The sequence below is a fragment of the Globicephala melas genome, chromosome 17, assembly GCF_963455315.2.
Source record: "Globicephala melas chromosome 17, mGloMel1.2, whole genome shotgun sequence".
NCBI lineage: Eukaryota > Metazoa > Chordata > Mammalia > Artiodactyla > Delphinidae > Globicephala > Globicephala melas.
In genome coordinates this window covers 52685774-52709551 of record NC_083330.1, presented here as the reverse complement: position 1 = coordinate 52709551, position 23778 = coordinate 52685774, and the positions used below count along the sequence as shown (strand labels likewise).

The following is a 23778-nucleotide window of genomic DNA, read 5'->3' as shown; positions in this document are numbered from 1 at the left end:
CCTTAACTAAGGGAGGAACACTGGAAAGACATTCCAGACAGTAGGACAAAAATTGCAAAGACTAGAGCCAGGAAAGAGTATTATCAGGAAATAAAATAAAATTATCAGGAAACTGCAGATAGTTGAGTTTCCTATTGCTAAATAAACTTGGTAGAGTCATTCAGTGGCCAGTATATCTAGAAGCTACAGGATAAATCTGTATGATAAAGGTGAAATAGGTCTGATATAAAAATGTATTTAATCTGTCTTTTGCAACATGCACTTCTGGACCAAAAATATTGACCCTATTTGCTATTGCAACTGATTTCTAACACACTTACTGTTTTAATTACAAGAATATTTGATAAATTGTTTAACAGCTTGAAAAAAGACATGATAAATATTTTGGAGAAAAGTTATTTATGTATTAATTCCATTCAAACACATATGGATCAGAATATTATAAGGGAAGAAAAATTTGCCACCCCAAAATGTATCTCCTTGGCATGAAGATTAATTTAGGCTGATTAAGAACAGAAGACTCAGGAAGTCTTTCTTTTTACCTCTTAGTTAGCTGCCTAAAGAATTTAGATAAGGGACCTGTTCCAGAAATAGAGCTATGACCAGAGATATCTGTAAAGAATATGGACTGGGTGTGGTAGGGGAAAATTATCAAGGCCTAGAGATCAGAGTTCACTCTGTGACACATTGTCTCTGCATGGCCCAGCAAACATTTCTTTACCAAACATTTGCTTTTCCATCTCCATGTGTCTGCCTTCCCATTGAAGTCCCAAAGGACTATTGCCAACTTCTTCTTTTATCTTCAGCTGAAGATGCTATTTAAGGTGATAACTTTGGCCATTTTGGTGAGTTATTCAGTTTTCCCAGGTGTCTCCAATGTATATATGCTATTAAACTTTTGCTTAATTTTCTCCTGTTAAGCTGTCTCATGTCAATTTAACTCTCAGACCAACTGGAACAACTTAGAAGAGTAGAGGAAAATTTTCTTCCTCTCCAACAGTATTGAATACCAGTATTTTTATGCATCTTTTAAGATGATAGATAGATGGAATTTCCTCATAATTTTAAAACAATTATAAAATATAAAAATGCAATGATAATATTTATTCATGAATAGAATGGTAGTAAAACTACTACATCCACTGAAATGACAGTAGTGTAACAGGCTTCAGGAATGAGTTAAGTATCTTAATTTAGGAATAGTTTTTTTGGGTATGAGGCACAAATACTGCTTTGTAATTTGCATTTATATATCTTTCATAACCTGAGACAGCATAGAGGAGGAGAAAAGAATCTAAGGAAACCCGACCAGACTTAATCTACTAGATCTTGGAAAAGCAGTTGGGAAAACTAAAGGTTATCGTCCAAACCACATAGTATGCTTGGTTTTAATAGGTATTACTATAAGGTATATTCTCATAAAATGACAACAATTAACAATGTAAATGTTCTTATTGATCTAGTTTACATTTGAATACTCAGAGCTGAGGGTGGTGCATGTAATATATATTAGTGCAGTAAATATATATTAAGTCAATGTAAAGGGCAATATTTAAAGTTATGTGGATATCACTGATTTTGTTCAGGACATATTTTTTTTCCTCTCACAAGTGAAATCTAAAGAAAACCATGAGGAAATAGGGAGCAGTGACCTTTCCCCTTCGTTACCTGACAAGGCTGAAGCACTGAGCAAGGTATCAGAAGCTCATACGCTTAGGCAGGGTAAAGGTCAGCTTTCCAGTCCCAACAGAGAACTATGCCTTAAGGTCAGCCTGCCAAATGGGAGGGTCACAATTACTTAACCCCTTAAAGAGCCATCATCTGTAAAATCAGGATAACAATAGTTTCCAACACAAGGTAGTATTTTGAATATTCAATGAGATACTCTGTATAAATCACTTAAGACAGTTTCTAATGTGTAAAATGCCAGGTCTTTAAGAATGAGTAAGAATTAACTAGGCAGTGGAGGGTGGGGAGAAAAAAGGAAGACACTCCATGTAGATCAAACAAGCCTTGAATTGTAGAAGTATATGTGTCTATAGAAAATGAAAAATTGTCCTATGTGACTAGAGGGGTAGGGTTGTATGCTAATTTTTTTGGAAAAGAGGGATTGGAGTAGGAAGAGTTGGGGAACACTTTGTGTTTTTAAAGTTAGATCACTGGTAAATTAGTGATGTTACTGATACGAGAGGCAGGAGAAAATATAAAAGAAGATATTTTAGGTGAAAAATAATTAATATCATCTTAAGTATTTCACATTTGGTGCCTAAAGAATTTACATATATATCCTATATTTAGTGGTTAGTTGAAAATAGGGATGGAGATATAACTTTGTAAGTTTTGAGTAGTATGTGATATTTGAGATCATGGGAGAAGGTAAATAAACCTAGCAAGAATGGAAAGGAAGAAAAGAGTCAAAAATATCACATAGTGAATATCAATATTTAAGGGACAGAGAAAAATAATCTATATTAAAAGAGTTCTGAGAGCCAAGAGGGAGAGAAGCCGGAGAGGAGAGTTTGAAGAGAGAGTGGTCGATAATCACAGCACAAAAATCATCATGTAAGATGAACACTGGAAATAGGATATTGAATTATTTCTACACTTAGGTGCCAAACACACATCCTAATTAAGGAGGACAAACAATATTTATGACATTTTTCATTGTAATGGAATCAGCAGTTACCAGAGTTCATAATTTATGAGGAATACCCCTGCATTATCTCATCCTCATATAGTGTTTTCCAAATGAAAATATATCTGTCTTAAAGGTAAAAATATGAATAAGTATACAAGTATTTTGATGCTCAAGGCAGTGATATGTTCTGGAATTATGTATAATATTTCTGACTTTTAGCCATTTACTAAATTATCAAAAGAAATCACAAATGATAACACAAGGTATAATTTGCAATTTGTTAATGATATTTATAAGACCTAACAGAGTCAATGAATCTAAGTACTTTAATACTTTGTTGACCCATACCCTATGGAAAAACATTAGATTTGAAACATTAGTTCATAAGTACTTCTGTGATGAAAGAAAATAAGTTAGCACACAAATCTACCATATTTCACCTTTGGTGTTTAAAAATTAGCCTATAAAATTGAAGAGGAGAAGTAGGAAATATTCTTTTTGTATGTGTGTGCATATGTATACATACACCCATATTTGTGGAGAAATAAAGTGGAAAGCAGTAAGTTACCCACACACAGCGAAATGAAATCTGTTTAACCCATTAACACTTGTGTGGGTAGGCACCATCAGACTCCCCAGCCCTATTCAATTTCTGTTATGCTGAACAAGGGGCAAGTTATATGTAAGGTATCCAGCACTGCCTCTGTTCTTCATCCTCCTTTTTTCCCCACAATTGGACTGGCTACTTAAAATTAATCAGTTTAGCAGTGTTCAAAAATCCTGCCTACTATCTCCTGTCATATGTATAAATACAAACACCCCTTTGAATGTCTCTTTTCTTTCTCTCTCCCCATTCTCCCCCCTTTCTCCCAATACCTCTTCCTTCCATTACCCCTCCTTCTCCCATTCTTCCCTCCTCCAGGACATCAGAGAGTCCAGGATTCTATGTGACCTGGTGGGACCCCTTGCCCAGGATCTCCCTTGCCTTGCTTATGCCTGAGTGAGTAATACACCTTTGAATTACTCGTGGTCATTTGCTTTGATGTGGTGTGTCTAGATGTCATTAAGGAGAAGAGAGAGGCAGATCTAATACCAGCCTGATCAAACAGTAACAAAAGTTGATAGAATGGTTACATTAAAATGTAGTACATATATTTTAAACTGTTCTACAGTTGCTTGTTTTTATATAGAGTAGAAACATTCTGAAGCACTAGTTGGGGGGAACTTAGTAATTGTATATCTTTTCATTTTTTCTTACCATGGGACTCTTGCAAATGCAAGGGGATAACTGGATGAATGTAAGTTAAAGGTTTACATTTCATTCAGTGCTTCAATAAAAACAATCAATAAAGCCACAGTATATTCCTAAATTTTTTTATAGAGTTGGGGTTAATTTCTTATTAAGAACTTTCAGCTAATATGGATGGATTCAAATGTATATGTAGAGTAATCATACGACACCTTTACATCTTTCAAGTCCATGTTATTTCAACAATTAGACGTGCTTTTTTTTATAATATTAAGAACTTTCTATAACAAACAACTTGAAAGTTAATGTGAAACTAAGAGATAGACAAATTACCATATATTTCCCAGCAATTGAATCTGAGAAGTCCATGTTCTAGGGACAGGTTTAAGAGAAAAGTTTTGGATGATTTGGAAGCTATCATCTGGCTTAGGAAAGCAATAAAAGATGACCCTTGCTAAAACTGTATATTCATCGTACTTTATAAGACAGTTGCTTCTGCCTGAATAATCCATCATGTATATGTTTCCCAAGAAATGATTCTCACAGCACTTAGAAGATAATAAACTAAAGAACAAAGAAAAAGAAGTCTCATGACCTTGTAAAACATATAAATAAATAAACACATAGAGGAAATCCTGAAGTAAAATAATGAGTTCAGCACTAAAGATCTCAAGTTATTTTGTTCACCTATCAATATAATTTGTATTTATTATGTCATCATATACCAGACAAAATATTAGGTGGGGATTTGAATAACACGAGTCTGTTTCTCCAGTGATCTGTACAAAGCAAATCAACATGTTGAACCACTAGGAAAGTTATGATGCACTTCAAGAAGAAAAACTGTAGAGATATTTTTCCCAACAGTAAGCAAGTTTCCAGTAACTTCTGAAAACTGAAGTCCTGAGAAAGTAGAGCTCTTAGAAATCATGAACTGATATGGTCTCATTCTTAATTTTCTGTGATATTATTTAGTTCCATTTGTTTGCTTTGAATTTTAATTTTTGAGAGAATAATACATTCTTTTGGCTCAGATGTATGTATATGTAGAGATCCAGAAATTCTATTCATAGGTGTATATGCAGCAGATATGCATACATATTTTCACAAAAAGACATTTACTAGAATGGTCATAACAGCATTATGTCTTTTTTAGCAGTGGTATTTATTTTCAGTAGCCCCAAACTGGAAACCATCAAGATAATTCCATCAAACTTATCCAGATGTTTATCAAGTTAATAACAGATAAATACATTAGAGTATATTCACTCAAGATAATTATAAATATATGCCAAGGGATGATCAACTACAATGAAACCCAGCAATGTTTGTAGAAGATTCTCACAAACATAACATTGGGTCAAAGGAACCAAATAAAAAGATTGCATACTGTAAGATTATAATTTATAAATTTTTAAAAATGGGAAAACTGAAATATATTGTCAGAAATCAAATTGGTAGTAGAACTTTGGGTGGGGCTTCTGACTACAAGGAAGACAGGAGCATTTCAGAGTCAGTGTAAGTTTATGTGTGTTTATCTCCATGTTGATAGGTTGGTGTGTTAATTTTTGAAAAAAATCATAAAGTTTATTCTATGTTATTTTTTGGCATGAATATCATGTCCATTTCACACTAAAAAGATAAAAGTTATTGTGCAGTTCCTTTTCCTCCACACTTACTCTCCCACCAACCCCTGAATAATGTCCCACTAACCAAATAGTCTCTTTTATGTCTTTCCAGATACTTTTTTAATAGTTTGTTTCCTATCTTTAGTTATTTTTTTCAATAGGTAACCCTATATGTCATTTTACATGTGTACAGTACATCTATAGGATAATTCCTAGAAGTAGAATTGTAGCATTTCTTGGTAAAAGCAAGTATGTATAATTATACTATATTCACTGGGGATTAACAATGGATACTTCCACAAATATGCATGAAAATGCCACTTTCTATGCAGCTTTGGCAGTAGAGTGTGTGATCAAAATTTTTTATTTTTATCACATTATAGATGAGAATTGTTGCTCAACGTAGTCTTTTTTAAAAATTAATTAATTTAACATCTTTATTGGAGTATAATTGCTTTACAATGGTGTGTTAGTTTCTGCTTTATAACAAAGTGAATGAGCTATACATATACGTATATCCCCATATCTCCTCCCTCTTGCGTCTCCCTCCCACCCTCCCTATCCCACCCCTCTAGGTAGTCACAAAGCACCAAGCTGATAATGCGGCTGCTTCCCACTAGCTATCGCTTTTACATTTGGTAGTGTATATATGTCCATGCCACTCTCTCACTTCGTCCCAGCTTACCCTTCCCCCTCCCCGTGTCCTCAAGTCCATTCTCTACATCTGCATCTTTACCCTACGTTCTTCAGAACCATTTTTTTTTTTTAGATTCCATATATATGTGTTAGCATACAGTACTTGTTTTTCTCTTTCTGACTTACTTCAGTCTGTATGACAGATTCTAGGATTCTTAATACTAATTTATCTTATAATTGGATAGATTGAGTATATTTTCGTATGTTCAAGAGTCATTTGTATTTTTCCTCTGGATTGTCTCTTGTCATTTGCCAATTTTTCTACAGACTTATTGATATTTTATATATTTATTTATGGAGCTCTTTATACTTTAGGATATTAGTTTTTAATATATGATATTGGCTACAAATATATTTTCCCAGTTTTCCTTTTGACTTTGTCATATTTTATCATGGATATTTATGTTTAATATTCTGTGTAGTAAAATTTGTCAAATTTGTGATGGCTTCTGGATTTTGATACACAGTTGGAAAGCCCTTCTTCTTCCCCAATTACAAAGGATTTCTATATTGTCTTTTAGTTCATTAATGATTTAATTTTTAACAAGCAAATCTCTGATCCATATGAAGCTAATTTCTTGATTCTATTTTTTGATCAGGATGTTGGTTACACAAGTGCATTCACACTTATAAAGTTGTTCCAAATGTATGATTTTTAAAATAATGTGTGTACATTTCTCTAAGTATATCTTATATACATCATATTTCATTAAAATTTTACTTTGAAAATGAACACATGCTAGGGGGTGGAAGAAAGTATTTCTGGGTATGCTAAGCCCTCTATGAGAACTTGACAGAATTGTGAACCCCACACACGATATCTTAACATGATACATTTTTCCCCAGCTTTAGTTTCTAATATGCATAGAAACATATATATATATACAGTCAAACAAAGCAATCAACAAAGTCTCTTAAGAAGACCTTCATGGCATTAGTGTTTCTTTTTTTGTTTTTTAATTTTACTTCAAAGCATTGGTCAGAGTTTTAAGCATAATAAAGAAGAAGGATGAGTACTCTTGCAATCATGTAGCATGTTACATTTATAATCACCACTTTGGAAGGTCTTGAATTTGAATAGCTTACTTCCATGTAGCTAATATATTGATATTGGCTTAGGGTTGATTCTAGCCTGTGTATGTCACCCCTTTGGACCAGAAAACACTGGAGGCAGATAAAGGTGACCAGCTCTGCTTTAGGCCTAAGGGAAGAAAAGAGAGAACGTAAGAAAGTGGCAGAGGGAAGCAGCCTTAAAAGATCTTGAGAAGTTTGTCTTCTGGGCTAGTAAAGGATACAGTGCTATCCATGGAGTCCCAAAGTGAATCTTTGAAGGGCAGTCTAACAAATGGAGGATTTTAGGTAGAGTATCAGAGATTCATTTATCCATTCAGAATTATTTTTCTCGATTGCCTGCTTGTGCTATAAGTGGTATGAACGAAGTAGAAAACATACAAAAAATTACTTATCCCATATACTTCAATGGTGTTAAACAAATAATTAGTCAAATAATTAATCTTCATTGTATTAAGTGATAAGATGAAGAAAACGAGAGGGGGAGAATATTGTATGACAGAAAAAACTAACCCAGACTATGATGGAAGAAATTTTCTAATACTGGGATGTAGGGAAGCCATTCTGGTTTACATGATTTGGCCTGAACTTTATGTGAACTACAGCAGCCTGTCTTAAAGAAACCCAAACAATGCTTTTCAATACATGTACCATTTTCTGCCATCTGATGAAGTGATAAAAACTTATAGTTTTCCAAGTCACTGCCTATATGTATTTCTGTGGAAATACAACTTCTGCTCTGGGAATCTTTTCCCAATTATGCCAAGAATCTTTAATGTTTAGCTTCCTCCTCTTTTTCATGATTCATAGCAACTCATTATTGGGAGACAGTTTTTCATGGGCCTTTCACTTTTCTGCATGTCTTTCAAGTGACGAATTAACTGCCCTTTGTTCTGGATGCTTTTCAAGGATGTTTATCTATTGGACAGCCTTTGAAGACAGAGATAATATCTCCTTCTGAGGCAAAAGACGGGCATACTTAGAGCCCATTATAAAATCCCTGATTCCCCTAAGCTCAGAGTTCCTCTCTTATAATGTTATTGTGTATGCAGGTGTCATTTGGTCTTTTTACATCACCTTGTAGACATTAGAGCTTGAGGGTAAGCTGGATGAAGTGAGAGAGTGGCACTGACATATATACACTACCAAATGTAAAACAGACAGCTAATGGAAAGCAGCTGCATAGCACAGGAAGATCAGCTCCGTGCTTTCTGACGACCTAGAGGGGTGGGATAGGGAGGGTGGGGGGGAGATGCAAGAGGGAGGGGATATGGGGATATATGTATACGTATAGCATTATGTATTCACTGACAGCAATAGCAGTAGACAGAGTACCAGTATTTTTTCTTTTGAACATCTTTATTGGAGTATAATTGCTTTACAATGTTGTGTTTATGCTGTACAGCAAAGTGAATCAGTTATACATACACGTATATCCACTCTTTTTTAGATTCTTTTCCCATATAGGTCATTACAGATTATTGAGTAGAGTTCCCTGTGCTATACAGTAAGTCCTTATTAGTTGTCTAGTTTATATATAGTAGTGTGTATATATCAATCCCAATCTTCAAATTTATCTCCATTGTGCCTAGTAAATAGTATACATTCAATAAATACTGACTGCATCTTATCCAATTACCTATCATTTAAACTGTTTTGAAATTCTATTAAAAATGTTCCTTAATTAAATGATCCCCATACCCCAAAAGAGAAAAAATTAGCAGTAAACAGTCAAGTAATAGAAAGAGCTTGACCTAATGCCATATATGTTGAAAATTGTTGCCAGTGAAAGAACCAGAGAATTTTGGAAAAATGTGCCAAGGTTTCTGACATAACTCCTTATGAACCACACAGATGAGTTGCAAAAAAAAAAATTAAAAACTAAAAATTCTGAAAATTCTCACTGTAATCTTTTACCACAGTGTGGAGGGAAACAAACTGAGCAGGTATGTTTTCCTTGTGATCTGAAGTAAGAAGGAACTAGAGGATAGGGGAAACAGTTCTGGAAATAGGTGAAAAGAGGGAAGGAATTGACTCTCTCAGTACATATACAGTATTTCCTCTATGCCCTCAAACACACACACACACACACACACACGTATATTTAGAAAGAGAGAGAGGTAAGAGGTGATAGAGATAGATGATACAGTTAGATGGATAGATAAATGATAAATCTGTGTGTGAGTGTGTGTGAGTGTGTGTGTGTGTGTGTGTGTGTGTGTAGGTATATCTGGGATGGTATGATAGATACAGATAGATGGATAGATAAATGATAAACTGTGTGTGTGTGTGTATAGAGGTATATCTGGGATGGTATTCACTATATATTTCTCAGTGGTGGAATTTTATTTGTTTTCACTTTTTATTTGCATGTGTCTATATTACTTCAGTTCCTTATATTGAGTATGAAATGCTTTCACAAAAATATAGTATTTTAAAAGAAAATAATTTACTGTGCTTGATTTTAGGTATACTTTATTGTTGTAATGCTTAATATTGCCTAAAGCAAGATTTGGTTTGAAAAATATTCACTTAAATATTTTTAAACAGATCTGAAAAGTTTTCCAGTTTTACACAATTAACTACATATTAAATTGAAAATACTAGACCATTTAGTCACTTTCCATTTTATCTTCATATATATATATAGATAGATCAGGTATCATGCAAAAGATATTCTATGTTTTCAGTATTTAAATGTGTATCTTTTGTCAGTGTTACATGAGTTACATATATTGAAAGCAAAAGTGTTCTTTACCCAAGGATTCTAATCCTATTTTTAATTATCTATAATGAATAAGTTTCTAAGTAATCAAATGTCAAGAAAAAGTTTTTTTATTAAATCCCTGAAAAGGTATATACTATATGTTTAGCTTAACATTTTATCTGTAACTATTAAGTAATAAAATTAAAAGCACCGTTATTCAATACCCAGTGTAATCCTATTATTAAAATGAGGGGGTAAACTTAAAAGTGATTATACTATCACCTATAAATTCGTGTCTTAATTCATTAAACTACTTTCTGCAGGTCACTGACTTTCATTATACAATAAAAAAGTAATGAATAGAGTTTTTAAAAATTATTTGTTATTTAAGTCACAGCTTGAGATGCTTGAAGTCATTATGAATAGTCAAGTACATTGTATGAGTCTTAATAAAATCACCATTATATCTTATGCACTTCTTTTGATCATTGCTGCAGTACTGGAGTATTGTTCATGCAAATAAAAGAATGAAATGAAGTCACTAAATATTTACATTCAAAAGAAGAAAGTTGTTAAACTTTTTTTTTTAATTTGAAGTGACTAATTTTGGAAATTACAAAATTGTCTTTGAGAAAATCTCTCAAATAATTCAGTAACACTTTCTATGCCCCAAAGTTATCTCTTTTTTTCTTTTAATTAATTAATTAATTAATTTATTTATTTTTGGCTGCATTGGGTCTTCATTGCTGTGGGCAGGTTTTCTCTAGTTATAGTGAGTGGGGGCTAATCTGTGTTGCGGTGAGCAGGCTTCTCACTGCAGTGGCTTCTCATTGTGGAGCGTGGGCTCTGGGCACGCAGGCTTCAGTATTTGCGGTGCGTGGGCTCAGTATTTGTGGCTCTCAGGCTCTAGAGCACAGACTCAGTAGTTGTGGTGCACGGGCTTAGTTCCTCCATGGCATGTGGGATCTTTCCGGACCAGGGCTCGACCCCATGCCCCCTGCATTAGCAGGCAGATTCTTAACCACTGTGCCACCAGGGTAGTCCCCCAAAGGTATCTTGGTAGAATACCCTTTCTACTACTGTGGTGAATACAAGATTGCGTCAGTTACTTTTTGCCACAAAACAAACCAGGACCAAAACTTATTGGCTTAAAACAATTAATGCACCTAGCTCATTATTTGGGGCTGGACTCAGCTGGGCAGTTATGATCTCAGCATCTTCACTCATGCAGCTGTATGTAGGTTGGTTGTTTGTTGGGTGATGTCATATGGATGTCTTTGGTGACAATGTTATCTGACCACACATGATGGTATTAAACAGGATTCCAAAGAAGAGAGAGACAGTATCCAAGGACTCTTGACCTCAGAACTGGCACCTGTCTCTTCTGGTCTTTTCTATTAGCAAAAGCAAGTCAAAACACTAACCCTTTTTAAAATGTTGAAGAAGTAGACTTTACCTCTTTAAGGAAGGCGGTGAAAAGTCCCCTCCCCCCTTTTTTGTAGCCTTATTGATGTATAAATGATATTTAAAAAAACTTCACATATTGAATATATATGATTTGATGAATTTGGACATATACATACATTGATTATACCATCACCATAGTCAAAACTGTAAACATAGCCATCACCTCCAAAAGCTTCTTTGTGCCCTTTGCTTTTCTCTTATTGTTGTTGTAGGAACACAACATGAGATCTAAATTTAACATATTTTTAGTGTACAACCATAGACATATTATTAACCATAGGCATGTAGCATATGTACATTGTAGAGCAGATATCTAGAATTCACTCATCTCGTATAACTAACTTTATACCCATTGAACAGTAACTCCCCATTTCCCCCCTCCCCATCCCCTGGCAACCACCATTCTGTTTTCTGCTTCTGTAAGTTTGACTATTTTAGATATCTCATGTAAGTAGAATTATTCAGTATTTCATAGGCGTTGTAGGGGAAGATTTGCACTGTGGCAGCCTAGTAGCCTTGCCTGTGTTCATATAGGTCATGCAGACAGTGTGGTTTGAACCCCAGCTTTTCTGAGCCCTTGCAGAACAACACCTTGTCATCCTCCTGGAAAACAAGAGGATGGAAAGCTTATGAAAAGCTGCTTTGAGGCCAATTTCTACTCACCTCCTTATATTCCATAGGAGGCTGTAATCCCTCAATTTCTTATCTCTAATGAGGTATGAGGCTTTCTTCTGCCCTGTGCCCCTTGGGTTATAATTGCAGTCTATAAATGCCTTCAAGAATTGGCTTCTCAGAAACAGGGTGTTCAAAGCTTGCATTGCATTGTCGTCTAGCCCCTTTTATTTCAGTTTCATCCTTCTTGGTGTCTGGGACAAAGAACTTGGTGAGTTGTCTCCTTTTGCTACTCTTTCTTTTGTTGGCTGTGTAAATAATAAAGTGTCTGAATCTAAAAATGGTTTGCTGTATTTTACTGGCTAAATCTGTATGTCAGGAGATCTGTCAGGAGTTGGCCTGGCTTGCTACTGTGCACTTGATGGGGCTGTATTTAGAAATATGGCTGCAGCCACTGTGGCTTACCTCTTCTTACTTTTGCTGTTGTTTTCTCCATCACAAAACCCAGAAAACTGCAAGTATTTTTTCTCCCTAACAGCATTAGAGAGCTCACTATATTGAGCTCCAAGAAAGTAATTGGCTTGGTTTCCTGAGCCCTGCATCTTGACAGGGATGAATCCCACAAGGATCATTTGAAACCACACGAGCCATACTCTGCTACCCAGCTCTTCAAAAAGATTCTTCCATCAGCTATGAATCAGTATCATAATAAGAAACTTAAACCTCAGTGTTATCCTTCTGTATGTTGTGTGATCTCTGTACTCTTCCCAGTGTCAGGGAGAAATCTTTCATTCCCTTTGTGTAAGAGAAGTCATCTCAGACTGTGAGACTGCTGAGTGTTAGCTATGAAAACTTAGTTACCCATTCTTAAAGTCTTTGACTGTAAACCATGCCTAATTTGAAATCTAAGAGCCCCTTAGGTATGGACACAGATCATTCCCCACTCTGTCTCTCACTGCGAATGTAACACCTAGCCTCTATCAATTGTGTGGTGATAAACTCCTTTCGTTTTCCAAGCATTCTGAGATTGGGTCTTAGAATAAAAGTTTCTATTTCAACAAGAGATAATGATGGAAATAAATGCATTTCCATGAAATGCTGTTGGTTTACACAGCCCTCATGGAATTTCCATGATTTTTAATGGCAAATCTAGATCAAGGATGTGTACTCTTAGTAACTCTTTAAGAACACATCCATTTTCTAAAAATTATTTGTTTTCCTTTGCTTTGGGGTTTTCAGTATCTTTTGCATTTAAAAGTGGTCACAGATTTACAATGTGCTTTGACCAAAGCTGGAATATTTTGTGAGTTTTGTTTATTGGAAAATTCCAAATTCACTTTTGAAGTGAAGCTCTTAATATTCTACCTTGCTATATCTAGCATATAGATCTTTGAAAATTCAGACTTTTCATTGTATTGAAAAAAAAATATTTCACAGACACTAGTGTATTTACTAATACAAAAATGGAGTGTATAACATAAATTGACTCAACTCTCAGATTATTTTCAAGAATAAAATGTGTACTTTCTAAGAATCGTGAAGGATATAATGTTTCTTGTATATTTATATTTAACATATTTGTGCCTAAGGATCACAAGCTGATATATTAAAATATTTTAAATGACAAATTATGATATGATTAATCACTGTGAGAGGAAAAATGCAGTTGAATATTCAAATACAGAAATTGTCGTTAAATCTGTCAGCTTTGTTTTTCCTTTCAGAGAAACAAGTGATTTTTGACAGGTGTGAATTGCAGCAATGATACAGTTTCCCTCAGAACATTCAAACTGATTTTTAAACAAAAGTGATTCACCTTTATTTTTAAATTAATGGACTTTTGTATTCTACGATAGCGCTGAGATTTTCATCTAGGAAAATGACTTTGTGAAAAGAAAATGTATCATTTGGGAACTTAAATGCATAGTCAAATTCTAATGTGTAAATGCAATAATATGCACATGAAGATATTTTTTCAAGAATAATGAGCATGTACTCATTACACCTGAAACATCTAGGCATTTCTAAACAGTTTTGTGATTGTAGATAAATTTTAATCACAGAGGAATTATGAACCCTTCTAAATATATTTATGAACAATTTTTATAAATATTTACATGTATGCTTTTTTATTATTTTAAGGATATTTTCTTCTTTCTGTATTCCCACTTTATATGCCATATTCTCTCTTTAGCATTTATTCTAAAGAAATATGAAAGGGTTCAAACTCCTAATTGCCTATTGAATTGCTCTAAGGCTAATTAAGTACTCTAAAAATTATGAACGTAAAATAAAGAGCCTACAATTTGTATATTTTTGTGAATCATGTTTATTTTATATGTTTTACATTGTTAAAAGGGCTCAGCAAACACCTAGGACATAATGTGATAGGTTGCTGTAACTTCATCTTTCATCCCCATATGTGGTTATTGCAGTAATTGTATGGTATTAGTTTTTTGACAATTGCCATATCTAAAATCTAGTGTTTATCCCTCAAACTATGAATATTTTTCTTGGGAAATATTCTGCCTGATTCCGTAATCCGAGGAGGAAGTTACATAAGGAATAAATATTATTTATTTAAGGACAGATTAAATGGAAAAGTATGCTCAAAACATAGAAATTGAGTGTATCTTTACAATCCTTTCAAATATGGCATGACAAAGAATCCTGTGAGTGAACTTTGCAAGTCAAATATGTCCTCAACTTCTCTTTTAAGGATAGAGGAATGCCTTCATAATTAAGCTATACAGTTATGCTTAGTTATATGCATATAACTTCTTGGCATGCTTTTCAGAGGTTAACAGAAAAATCAAAACTGGGAAAAGAAGTATAATTCAGATCTGGAGTGAATAACTGCTATAAATCTAGTGTATCCACCATGAGCTAGGCAGAGACTTCTTTCAGAGCTAAAAAATGTACACAAGATAAGAATAAACTCATTATATCTCAAATTGAGCACTGCACAGACCTGGGACATTACATTTTATATTACAGCTTTTCAAATAATTGTTTATTTAGCATATTAGAAATTTCAGAAAATAAGGTAGAGTAAGGTAGAATAAAATTAGGAATTGAAGACCTCTTATTTCCACTCTACCTAATGCTCAGTTCATAGGTCAACAGACCTGAGGCTAGCTTTCCTCTTGTCATTAAGATTCTAATCATGTCTTAGAGTCTATTCTGTTAGTTGTGTTTAAAGTCCCTCTTTAATTCCATGTCAGAAAATGGGTGGAATCCTATATCACACTTTGTAACTATCACAACCTAGACAAATGTTGAACCCCCAGAAAGACCTTTAAAAAAATCAAGCACAAAAGAAACTTATAGAATGGAAAAATATTTTCTAAAATCATGTAAAAAACTGATTGGCTATTTAGAGAAACAACGAATTGAAACTCAGACATCATTCTATACATTAAAATGTATAGAAGCATGAACTAATTAAACATTTCTACATCAAGAATAAAGTCCTGCACAGACAGCATGACATAATAGCGTATTTATTAGCCTTCTGGCAGAGAAAGAACTTTCTAAGCTTAGGATGCAATTAAAGAAATAATAATAATTAACAAGTAAATATGACTTTCTATGTGATAGGAGCTACATCCTTTATGTAATACATTAATGCATTATATTCCTATACAAACCCTGCAAGGCAGGTATTACTGTCATCTTCACCTTATAGGTGAAGAAATTGACGGTATAAAGATTAAATAAATTACTTAAGTGACACAGCTAATGGCAGAGCCACTTTCAACTCAGGAAGTCTACATCACAATATAAGTAATGGGAAGAATGGGCCATATTAAACCAATATTGTTTGCACAAAACAAAGAAAACAATTGTGCAAACTTAAAAGCATATCATATACATATTTATTATACAGTAGTTTAGGCACTCCATTACCAACAGTATACAGGCATACCTCATTTTATTGTGCTCTGCTCTATTGCACTTTGCAGATATTACTTTTTTTTTTTTACAAATTGAAAGTTTGTGGCAACCCTGCATCAAGGAAGTCTATCATCATTTTTTCTAACAGTATTTGCTCACTTCATGTCTCTGTGTCACATTTTGGTAATTCTTAGAATATTTCAAACTTTTTTCCTTATTATATTTGTTATGGTGATATCTGATTGGTGATTTTTTAATGTTACTGCTGCAAAAAGATTATAATTCACTGAAGGTTCAGATGGTGGTTTGCATTTTTTAGCAATAATATATTTTTAAATTAAGGTATGTACATCGTTATTTTAGATATAATGCTATAGTACACTTAATAGACTACAGTATAGTATGAACATAACTTTCATATTCCCTGGGAAACCAAAAAATAAGCGTGACTCACTTTATTGCGATATTCACTTATTTCAGTGGTCTGGAACCAAACCTACAACATCTCTGAGGTATGCCTGTAGTTGACTTGTTACTTAGATCAGCTTTCCCATTGAAAAAAAATTGAAATCTGGGATATCGTATTTTAAAGAAAAATAAATATTAAAATTAAAATTGAGTAGTACTCACACTAAAATCTAAGTAAATTGTAGCAAACCAGGATGATAAATGGAGCCTGAAGTGAGCTTTCAATATTAGCTTGAAACATGTGGCTTCCATTTTGAATGCTAAGATGCTTGCATCACTACCCACTCTCAAGTCCACACTCTAGTCCAGCATAAGGAGAAAATGGGCAAATGGATGACGTGCCCATTCCTTTTAAGAGCATGTCCAGAAGTGAGGCTTTTTTTTTTAAACCTGGCAATATTTTATTGGCCAACACTTAGCCACATGATTGCATCTAGTCTCAAGAATCTGAAGGGCAGTGTAGTATTTTAGCTGGCTAATGATATCCTCAGCTGAAATGAATGCACTGTAACAGTAAAGAAGTAATGAGATAATGGATTCTGTGGGACACAGTAGTCTATCACTCCTTCCATTGGCTGAAAACATTCAAATAAGTGGTCCAGCATGCAACCGATGCAGAGCAAATTATGATGATTGAGAGATGAGCACAGTTGTTTAATGTTAAGTGCTCTCCTTTATTTTTTATACTAATAAATCCAAAATCTTGGAATGACAAGTTATGTTACTTCAGTCTCTGTGTAAAACCTGTGTTCTAGCTACAGGGGACAATCCTGTGTCCCTGGAACAAGATTTTGTTTTTGAGGGGCCACTATATGTTCTGGTATTTTATGTTATTTTTTCTGCATTGTCAATTCTTTCAAAGCTCTCCTAAATTTCTACTTAAAATTTTAAGACCCTTCTCAAAAATAACCTGCTCTAAGAAGCCTCCTTATTCCATCGGGCCTGGGTGGTTCACTCACTACTGGGTTCCTATAGCACCATATGCATATTTTAATTAATAATTATATGTGCATGTGCTTCAAAAATGAAAAGAATCAGTGATCAGAGTTTAGGTTAACCTTATAAAGTCAAAGATCACTAAATCTACTTATTAAACAGAAAAAAAACCTAGAGGTATCTGACTCGAAAGCTAAATTCCTTTTTCATTCATTACAGCAAACACTTCTCCATTCCTACTAAGAATAATCAACAAAATTCACAGTCTGAGAGACATAGTTCAGATACCAGAAAACATACCAAGAGCTATAATGTAATAAATATACTACTGTATTAATTGGAAAAGTCAATTCTGAAAAATTAGAATATGATAGATAAATATGTCTCAGTCTCAATTTCTGTGATTTCTTGTCTCCACAGATATTAAATGTTTATTTATCTAACAAATAAGTGTTTATATTAATAATACCAGACCTGTATATTTAGTTTATTAATTATCCATTATCTTCTTTGTATTGCACTATCCCTAGGAATTAAATTGTGACGGAAATGGCCAAAGTTGTAGCAATTCTGAAGTTTATGGTTAGTGGGGAACTGATAGCAGGAGTGTCAGAAAGGAGGGAGACAGACATTACAAGAAACATAGGAACAAGGCATCTTTAGATAGTGTTAAATGCTACTGAAAACAGTAAAATGAAAAATAGAATGATAGAGTAGAAATACTGAGGAAAACATTCAGATTGGGTGGTCAGGGAAAATCTTTCTGAAGAGGTGACATTTATATAAGACTATGGAGCACAAGAGAGAGATCTGGGCTGGAGATAAATGCCATTTGGAAATACCCATCTAAAGAAAATGTGGAATAAGAATAAAAGAGTTAGGGATAAGGCTTGGAAGATTCCAATTACTAGTCCAGCAGGAAAAAAAACCCCACATTTTGCAAAAAGGCAGAAAAGGAGTGGCCACTGAAAAGGGGAAAAAACAGCAACAGCAACAACTAAAGAGTATGAGGACAAGGAAACCAAAACAACCTACTTCCAGAAGGAGGGAGAAGTCAGCTGTGCAAAATGCTACTCAGCAAAGGAATGCAGCAAGGACAGAAACCATACCTTTAGATTTGGACAGATGCAAGTTACTCGTGCCATAGATCAAATTTATTGTAGTGATGAGAAGGAACTCTACTGGAGTAAGTTAAAAAACAAATGGGAGATGAAGGCATTAGTGATTTATAGGCAACTCTTCTAGAAATTGTGCCATAAAGGAACACAGGAAGAGGCTTGGTATAAAAAAGGGATACTTTGCCTCCCTGAATCTTTTCCCTCTCTCCCTCTCTTGCTTTTCTTCCTTCCTGGCTTCTTCCATCCCTCCCTCCCTCCTTCCCTTCCTTCCTCTTTCCTTCATTTCTTCCTTCCTTTTAAATAAATTTTATTTTCAGGTTTTTTTTTTTTTAGGTTTAGATTTACAGAAAAATTGATAAAATAGTAGAAAGAGAAAAACTTTATATACCCGATACAGTTTTTCATGTTACTAATCATGTTAGTGATAGTGACCAGGGTTCTTGGCTTTCCCCAATCAATAGAAATTGACTAGCGGCCAGACAAGAAATTCAGGCAGGGCTTTATTGGGACCCTTGCTGCAGCAGAGGGGAGTGAGAACAAGCAACATGTTCCCTTGCTGCTCACTCCCTGGCGGGGGGAAGGGGGGCCGAGCTTGTTCCTTATATGGTGTAAGGGTAGGGGTGTGTCCAGGAGTCAGGCTGGAGGGGTGGCTCAGGGGGTTTGCCCACTCCTTAGGTGGTGTGTGCAGGGGGCATGCTTCTCTTGGCTGTGCTATTTCTCAGTCTTTCCTTGTTTTTGATGGCCTTGACAGTTTTGGAATATTGGTCAGGTATATTGTATACTTTCCTTCAGCTGGGATTTGTTTGTTGTTTTTCTCATGACCAGACTTGGCGGGGGTACAGGTTTTTGGGAGGAGGCCCAGAGAGGTAAAGTGCCATTCCCAACACATCACAGCAAGTGTACATACTGTCAACGTGACATCACTGTGGAAGTTAAACTTGAACTCCTGGGGGAGGTGGTAATTGTCAGGTTTCTCTAGTCTAAAGTTTTACTTTTTACCCCCTTTATATCTGTACTCTTTGGAAGGAATTCACTATGTGCAGCCATACGTAAGGAATCATGAGTATGTTCTATCTCCTTGAGAGTGAAGCTTTTAAATATTTTTTGGGGGGATGATTTTCCACAAGATTTTTGTCTCTTCTCCTCCATTTGTTTATTTATTCAATCATTTATTTATATAATTATGGACTCAGGGATATTTATTTTATATTTTGTTTTATAATCCAGTACAACTTTATTTTGTTGCTTAAATTATTTCAGACTTGGCCATTGGGAACTCTTTCATTTGGATCCTGGGACCCTTTGATACACTGTTCATTGAGGGTTTTTTTGAGCACTTTCTTACTTCCTGCTGCTGAAAGATACTCTGGCCTCAAATTGTGTATTTCTTACCCCATTTTTAGAATCAGCCACATTTCCAAAGAGCCCTGGTTTCTCTTATTGAATAGTATTAAAAACCAAAATATGGTTACTAAGGATATTCATTGCTAATGATGTATTGCTGCTTCTGGATCCCCTCAGCTAACAGATGAATATATATAGTAAATATATATACACACACACACACACACACACACACACACAAGTATTTTTTATATATAACCTACTGCATCCATATTAACTTAAACAAGAGTTCACACTGATGTCTCTAACTCTAATCCATTATTACATGGACCGTTCTTGTTTTCTCCCCTTGTTTATCTGTACATTCCCCTCTCCAAGAGTAAGAAACCTGGTTCCTGTCATTTACCATTTACTTAATTATTCAATTCCAGTATACATGTAGAGTAGTATCAGAATTAACATATATCCTTATGAAAAACAATTTGTCAACTAAAATACACTGTCTATGTACATTCTTTGGCATTTAAACTTAATTTCCAAACATACTTAGTTCAGCACTTTTCCCACCAACACCATCTATAGTGAAGTTATTTCACACATTTGTAATACAGTTAGAATATTTTAGTTACATTTTTAATTTGATCCTGGAATCCTTCAACTTCCTAAATTATTTTTTTTTTAATTTCAAACACAGAAAAGACAAATACTGCATGATATCACTTATATGTGGAATCTAAAGTAGTTGAAGTCATAGAAATGGAGAGTAGAATAGTGGTTTGCCAGGGGCTGGCGTGGGAGGAAGAAATGGGGAGGTAAATGGTCTAAAAGCACAAAGTTTCAACTGTGCAACATAGAAAAGTTCTGGAGATCTACTATACAAAATAATGGCTATAGCTAAAAATACTGTGATGTACACATAAAATCTGCTAAGAAAACATAATCTTATGTTACATATTCTTACCACAAAATAAGAATAAGAAGAAGAGGAAGAGGGGGAAGGGGAAGGAGATGGAGAAGAAAATGGGTGGTGGGAAACTTTGTGAGGTGCTGGATATGTTTATGGCCTTGATGATAGTGATGACTTCATGGATGTATACTTATCCTCAAATTCATCATGTAGTATACATGAAATATTTTTACATATCAATCATTCATCATTAATTTTTTTTTTAGAGACATTTCAACAGCTCACTGATTTGGAAAAGAAACCAAGACTTCAAATACTGCTTGCTGAATTATGCTGAATTATTCTGAATTATTCTGAATGAATTCTATGCTACTTTATATATACAGTTGTTTACATGTTCCCTCCAAAAAGAAAACAAAGACACAGTGCTGCTATTTGCTTGGAGGCAGAATTGGTCACTTACTAAGAATCTGTTTTTATCTTGTCATTAATTTCTTAAGTATAATTAACGAAATGATTCCAATATTTAACAGATACAAAATATGATCTAGTTGTACAGTTAAACATTATTGGAAAGTAGAATGCATTTTGGATCTTTGCCTACAAGACTATTCTTTTGCATATACTGCAGTATTGTACAAGAAAAATGAAATGTGGAGTCTGACCTTACTTAAATCAAAAATTCAGTGCTGCTATTTTATAGCTATAGACATTAACGTACTTAACCTTGAATTTCAGATTCCTTTTCTATAAATTATTGATAATTCACAGTTAATATATTTATTCTAAGAATTAAAGGAGATAATAGGAACAACTTGAATATGGAAGGATCTCTTATTCGTCTTTTTCAATACTGTAAACATTTTTGAGGTATAGTTGATTTACAATACTGTATGTTTCAGGTGTACAACATACACTTTTTAAAGGTTATACTTCATTTATAGTTATGAAGTATTGGCTATATTTTCTGTGCTGTACGATATATCCTTGTAGCTTATATATTTTATACATAGTAGTTTGTACCTCTTAATACCCTACCCCTATGTTGCCCTTCCCCATTTCCCACTCCCCACTGGTAACCACTAGTTTGCTCTCTATACCTATGAGTCTGTTTCTTTTTTGTTATATTCACAAGTTTCTTTTATTTTTTAGATTCCACATATGATTGATATCATACAGTATTTGTCTTTCTCTGTCTGACTTATTTCACTAAGCATAATACCCTCCAAGTCCATCCATGTTGTTGTAAATGGCAAATTTCATTATTTTTATGGCTGAGTAGTATTCCATTGTGTGTGTGTGTGTGTGTGTGTGTATTTTAAGATATATATATGTGTGTGTGTGTGTGTGTATATTTCACATCTTCTTTACCAATTCATCTGTTGATGGGAGTTTAGGTTGCTTTCATATCTTGAGTATTATAAATAATGCTGCTATGAACATTTGGGTGCATATATCTTTTCAAATTAGTGTTTTCATTTTCTTCTTATATATATCCAGGAGTGCAATTGCTAGATCATATGGTAGTTCTATTTTTAGTCTGTTGAAGAACTTTCATATTGTTTTCCACAGTGGCTGCACCAATTTACAATCCCACCAACAGTGTATGAGCGTTCCTTTTTCTCCACGTCCTTGTCAATATTTGTTATTTGTGGTCTTTTTGTTGATAGCCATTCTGACAGGTGTGAGGTTTTTATTTGTATTTCTCTGATGATTAATGATGTTGAACATCTTATCATGTGCCTGTTAGCCTTCTGTATATCTTCTTTGGAAAAATGTCTATTCAGATCTTCTGCCCGTTTTTTAATTAATTTGTTTGTTTTTTTGATATCGAGTTGTATGAGCTCTTTATATATTTTGGATATTAACTCTTTATTGGTCGTATCATTTGCAAGTATTTTCTCCCATTCAGTAGGTTGTCTTTTCATTTTGTCATTGGCTTCCCTTGCTGAGCAAAAGCTTTTAAGTTTAATTAGGTCCCATTTGTTTATTTTCAGAGATGGAAGGATCTCATTCATTTTGAAAGTATGTTTTTTGCTACCATATAAGAAATTCTGTATCATTGTCTTTCTTGCCTTTAGTTTGTTCTGATACCAGGTGGTACCTATTTGTGGAGCAGGTAGTGATCGTCTCTCTAACAGGAATCCACTTTGGTCCTTATCCTTACCCACCTTCATCATTACCAATTCCTCCCTAAGATAACGGTGATGAATAATGTCCCTTTGCTGTCTCTCCCCAACTAGTCAATCTCCAGATCCCCAACACCAGCCTGCTTTGGAGTTCACACTATTTTTAAATTATAGATTAAGTAAATCTGACAAAATAAGTAAAGTCTAAGAAAAAAATAATTCCTCAGTCAATTCCTCAGTCTTGGACCCCACCCAGTTCTTCCTTCAGGAAATGTCTCTACTCTCCACCTGCAGAAGTGTTTTCACATCTAGATCCTTTCCAATGTCATGCAAAAAAGAATTCCCCCATCTTTGCTCCCCTCTTCTCAGTCTTGTTTAGATCCTTTTGAAAGAGTAGAGTCAAAATCTACTAGTGTTTTATAATATAATCCTCTTAGTTTATATATATGGATAAAACAAATAAAAAATCAATATGTATATAGAATATTTGAACAATGTCAATGAACTAGTGAATTTTGTAAAATATTACATGCAAAACCTGAGAATTGCAGACTATTTTCAAGCACGCCTGGATATTTAATAAGATAGTCCATACACTTGTCTGTAAAATAATTCTCAATAAATCAAATATTTTAAAATATTGAAATATTAAAGAATATATTCTCTGTTGACAAAAAATTAAAGTAGAAGTTGCAAAATGGTACACCATGTAAACAATAAGTATAAGAAAGCTTGAGTGGTATGTTAATTTTAGAAAAAAAATATTTCAAGTTAAAAAGTATTATCAAAGTCTGTATGTATCCCTAGCTCTGAAGTGGGACTCTTGTAGACAGCATATATATGGGTCTTGTTTTTGTATCCATTCAGCCAGTCTGTGTCTTTTGGTTGGAGCATTTAATCTGTTTACGTTT

General features: G+C 34.2%; 1 pseudogene; it reads right to left on the bottom strand.

Moving 5' to 3' along the window:
* The window catches only part of LOC132593724 (voltage-dependent N-type calcium channel subunit alpha-1B-like), a 118856-nt pseudogene extending 106186 nt beyond the window's left edge, over nt 1-12670 (bottom strand).
* Between the last annotated feature and the right edge of the window lie 11108 nt (nt 12671-23778).